Here is a 5,413-nt window from a genome sequence, read left to right on the forward strand (position 1 = left end):
CATAACATTGAAGATATTGATGACGCTTTGCACCTGTTTTGGGAACATTAATAAAATTTCGGCAACGTCTTACGATTTCTTTAAAATATTGGTGTTTGGCTTGGTTTCTCATAGAACACAATTTCATGAGAGGTCCAAATTCTAAAATTAGCCGTGGATAATGTATAAGATAATGCAATTTTGGTATACATATATTTAAATCCAATTCAGCCACTAACGAAAAGAAATCATTTATAATGATCTGAAGATAAGGAAGCCAAACCTTTCCAATTACAGGGGCACAAATAATTTCTACAATTTCACTTAATATTAAAAGACATTTCCATTCTTCATTTTCTTTAGCATTCAAATCACCATACATTATGGGAAAGAACTGAAAAAAAATTGTTATTGCGAAGCTGACCCACTATTATTTGATTTTCCCAAAATGACAGCTTCATATACAGTACTTGGAATTTTCGTTTTAGTGATCAGGCCATATTTAATATTTTTAATTCTTTTGATTATAATTTTTAAAGTGAGAAAGCCATCATTTACTAATTTGATAAACAAAGAACGGTTGAATCTTGGTATTATACCTTCAAATATATCGTGCATACAATCAGAGGGAAAGTTTGAGAAACTTTAAAATCATTTAGCTGTTTAAAGCAACATTTATTTTTCACTCCGTAAATAGACGAATTTAAAGGATTTTCTTCAACATTTTTAACATTGTAATTAACAACATCTTCCGTTCTTAAAACAAACTGGCACTCTTTAAATTTTCTACCAATTTCTTCATGAGATGCCATACCAAACCTACAAAAACAACCTCTAGAAAATGATTTCCTAATACCGACTAGATCGTGAATTGTCAAATTATAACCGGAAACAGTTAAAATAGTTCCAAAGAAGGTTTCAGATTTGTTGCCATTTCTAACAAATATACCCTTTGTTTCCAGTTTTCTAATATCGTCTATTGAAGGTTGGTATATTTTTTCATAGCCATATTTTCCAAGTTACCTATCCAAAACCGCCACTACTAAATATATATTTGATAGTTTGCTACGATGTTTAGAACTTATATTTACAATTGTCATGTACGTCATGCTGAGCTTGTGAGTACCCTTTTTAGCACTAATTGGATTAGACACTTCTATTTCGTCGGTGTAGAGATGTAATTTGCAAAAAAAGCCAATGGTTTTGGAAATTGGCTCCATCTGTTGCGTTAGAAAGGAATTTTTTTTCCTCGTTAGACATTTCTGGTTTGTTTCGAGTTTCTTCGTTCCAAATATCTGTCTTGCTAAGTAGTATCTTTAACAATTCTAATATCGGAATATACTAGAATGTTTCCATTCGTTGCATTCCCCTTCGACCAATTTTATTTGAAATCCCGAGATTGTATTCTACAGGCTCTATCATATCCAGATTAGTGAGGCAATATTTTTGCAGCGCTTCTGGATGTTTAAAAACCTTTGCAAAGCTATCAACTACTTCGCTAGGGTTAGAAAAAGGTTTTGTTTGAATTTCTAGGACGTGTGCTACGAGATTGCCTATTCCAGACGAAATTTGTTCTGCTACGGATTCTGGTAGTTTGGGAACTTCTCACACTTGTAAAAGAAACCGAACGACACTGTTACTTCACTCGTTTAAATCTTTACAACTATTCTTGTATAAAGTCTCGCTAGTTGACGCGAAATTATTGGCATTATCCTCTTCAGGTAATACCAAATCAATTTCTAACTCCTTTTAAGGAAAATATGCGATAGTAGCGATACTTCGGCCGAGAGGCCTTCAAGGCGAAAAAATTACCCATACTTAACAGCGTTGTCTCCCCCCCCCCGCTCGGCCGAAGTACCGCATATTTTCCCTATTAAAGCTAAGGTCCCCCCCCGTTCTTTGGTCTCTTTACTTGTTCGCGTTTTAACTGTTTTAAATTATTTTAAATCGATTAATTAGAAATTGTTGTTTAAAAGTTCTGTATGTAAGATATTTATTGATACGAGAACTTAGGAAAGCTGCCTTTTATTTTTCTAAAAAATGGTATATTGTTTATCAGAAAACGCTAGAAAAAGGTTTAAGGAGAACTGGTAAAAGTCTCTCTAATTTACACCCCTGTAGCAAATTAGAGTCGGGCCGACGTCGGCAAAAGGTACTAAACCCTAAAGTCGGCCGACCTTTGGATTTAGGGTCGAAATGTCCTAGTGCTAAAAGGGTCGGCCGACAACAAAACGTAGACTCTTTACCGCCTTTTAATAAACCTAAGAACCGACTCCGAAACGACGTCGGCCCGACTTTATATTAATGCTTATTCCCGACACACAACTGATCTAATTATTAAATGTCGCGTTTTTCCAATACAAATAAGTTTCAAGAAAAAATGAAAGTTAATAAAAAATTACCTCAGAAAATCATCAGAAAATAATTAAAATATCCCCTTTTCCTAAATACATATGGTCTGTTTCATAAAGTTAATGTCGAATCTACCCTTGTAGCAAAATAGGGTCGGGCCGACGTCAACGATCAAGATAAATGGCAGGGTCGGCCATACGTCCCGACACCTCTGTTGAAACAGCCGAAATGCCCTACCCAAAGTCGGATCGGCCGACCCAAAATTACCGACGTCATCCCGACTTAGAATGTACTGTATAATTACGTCGAAACGACTTACTTTTTGATATTTTAAGTGACTGAAAATGACCAAATAAAACCGTAAATATAGCTATATACATGTATGTAGTTGGTTAAGTCAAATGAACGCGAGTGAAACAATGAGTTTATTTCCGTCAATCGGAAAGCTCAAGTAAATGTAACGAATAAATCTTATTAATAATATCTTAGCCTAACATATTTAGCTATACGAATGTAACCTTCTTGAGCTGATAGGTTTTTAATAAGGGAACATTCTCAGATTGAATATATAATCTTTTTCGAAAAATTATAATACAGAAAGGAAGTTATTTTAAAAATATCTCAATTTGTTTTATTAAATCGCCAATGTTTCACAGTTTTGAGCGATTAATTGGCAAATAAATGTTGGATATAAGTCGGCCGTTGCTCGGGCTATAAATGTGTCTTTTGCAAGTCATGACAGCTATCACAATTCCAGGTCGGCGTTTGGACTCTAAATAGTTCCAATGATAAGACTATTAGAGTCGGCTAGTGGTTCAAAATGCTAGGTCGCTATACCACCTTTAAAGGCGACCGAAAACGTACTCACGAGGTATTCTCAAACGTTTAGGACTTTAAGGCTGGTTTACACTAAGGCAAAACCGCCGTGACGGCGGGCGCTAACTTTTGAAATCCTCGTTAGGCCTAATAGAAAAATTTTGCGTTCACGCCCGCCGTCACGACGGTTTTGCGCTAGTGAAAACCAACCCTTAATAGTCCGTATTTGGACCCGGACCGAAAGGACACTTTTCAACCAAAGCCCTACCTTAAATCGACTCTTTGCGCTACATGGGTAATAATTAAATGTAAGGTCTATTTTAAGTCGGATAATGGTCGACATACTGACCATAAATAGTCCCAAAAGTATTTACGGTTTTAGTGTCGAAAAACGTTCGGACGTTTTTAGGTCGACATTTGGCCGTCGACTATAAAGCGACTTTTCGACCGTACCCCGACCCTAAAACGACTTCATGTGCTACAGGGGGCAAAGACTTTATTTTTTAACGGGGAGCTCAATCGGGAAGCCTCGGTATGTTTGTTTACGTTTTCAGTACGTTCAGGAGCGGAGAGATGGTGCCAACTCGGTCAGCGGCGGCGGGCTTTTTCGGATATATAAATAACGTGCTGGGGAAGTCATTGTCATTGCGGAACTGGAGACTGATCAACGATCGACCTACCTCCAGTATTAGTTTAATATATGTATACGAAGTAATCGGTTGGCTTAATAAAGAGTTTTTAAGAATAAATCCTTTGGTGAATTCGGCTATTTAATTCAGTCAGACAAACAGAACTCAACGGTCAAACCTTGACCCCACGTACATTTACATTTTTGGAGGCACCGCCGGGATATTGAAAATCGTGAGTCATGGAGTTTTCCCGAGTTTTTTTTCTCCAGGTTTTTTCTCCTTTGGTAAATGGGCCAGTTTAATTTTGAATCTTTATCGTTATTCGGTTTTTTTAATGTAGGTTAATTCCTTTGGTTCTTCGTTCTTATCGGGGTTTTTCTTCGTTTTATAATGTGTTTTAATGGGTGGGTTTTTTTGGCCTATTTCTACGGGAGGCGATATGGGAGCCGGTTTTTTTTGGTTTTTTGGACATTTTTATTTATATTTTTGGTTTATTGGAATGGCTCCGGGGCTGAACCGGGCTTAGCTGAAAATCCGGGTAGCTGTTCAGGCTTTGGAAGGGAATGGTTTCCTTTGGGTTTGCGAGAAGACATCGGGATAGTTCGGGGCCGTCGCTTTAAGACGGCGTGGGTTCGAGAGAGACCAGTGGGCGGTTTCCCGTGGCGGCTTGGATGGCGGGACGAAGCACGGTCTGAAACTTCTTTTTGGCTTTGCATGGAGGGGTCTTTGGCGGTGGCGTAGTGGAACGGAGTTTGCGGGGTTGTTGTCGTCTGGAATGGGAAATCTTGGGCACTTGGAATGGGTACCCGCCGATCTTGGGGACGGAACTGACGGGTCGAAGCGGTTCGGACAGCGACGTGACATCTTGGTGGGCATCTTCAAACTGAAGGTTTAGCTGATGCCGGGGGAACGTCGGGCTGCAGGCCTTCGAAGGAATTATGGAGTCCAAGGAGCACGGCTAGGTTATTTCTGCCGCTGGTAGTTTACTTACTGGTGTTGTGTCCCGATCTCAACTTCCCGACGATGTATGGCTTTGTTTATCTTTGTCTTGCTTTTTACCGGTCTGGGATCCTGAGTGGAATGCTATGAAGATTCGGTTTTTTTTGGGCCTTGGTTTCAGGGGTCCATTAGTCACGAACTATGGCGACTGGTGGGAGTTGCTGGGTGATGGAGGGCCTTCGTTTTGACGGTATCGTGGGGATATATTTCATTGACGATTTACGGGCGACGATCGACTATACAAGTATACACTGAGCTGTGACAATGGTTCGGTTCCCTTGCTGGGACTTGATCGGTTGGTGGGTCGTTGGCGCGATGTCTATGTTATTATCCCGGGGCCGGTTCGGGAAGAGGTGCGACGGGTCTGCGGGATCATCCTAGCCAGGGTTGAGTGTTGGGTTTGGAGGGTTTTTTTCCTCTTCGTCTTGACCGGTTGCGGGTCCTCCGTTTGAGGCTGTTTGGGTGGCTTCATGGTAATTTGGTTGGTTGGTTTCAGGTATGGCGAAGATAGTTGCGAACCTGTGGTTTGTGGAGGATGTCCTGGTGCTGAGTGCGGTGGACGAGGATGGCCTGGCGGATATAGGGGCTCGGATGACTTTGGTGCGAGCGTTCCTGAGGTTCTGGGTGTAGGCGAGTCA

This window comes from Leiobunum rupestre, chromosome 6, assembly GCF_980474605.1.
Source record: "Leiobunum rupestre chromosome 6, qqLeiRupe1.1.hap1, whole genome shotgun sequence".
Taxonomy (NCBI): Eukaryota; Metazoa; Arthropoda; class Arachnida; order Opiliones; family Sclerosomatidae; genus Leiobunum; species Leiobunum rupestre.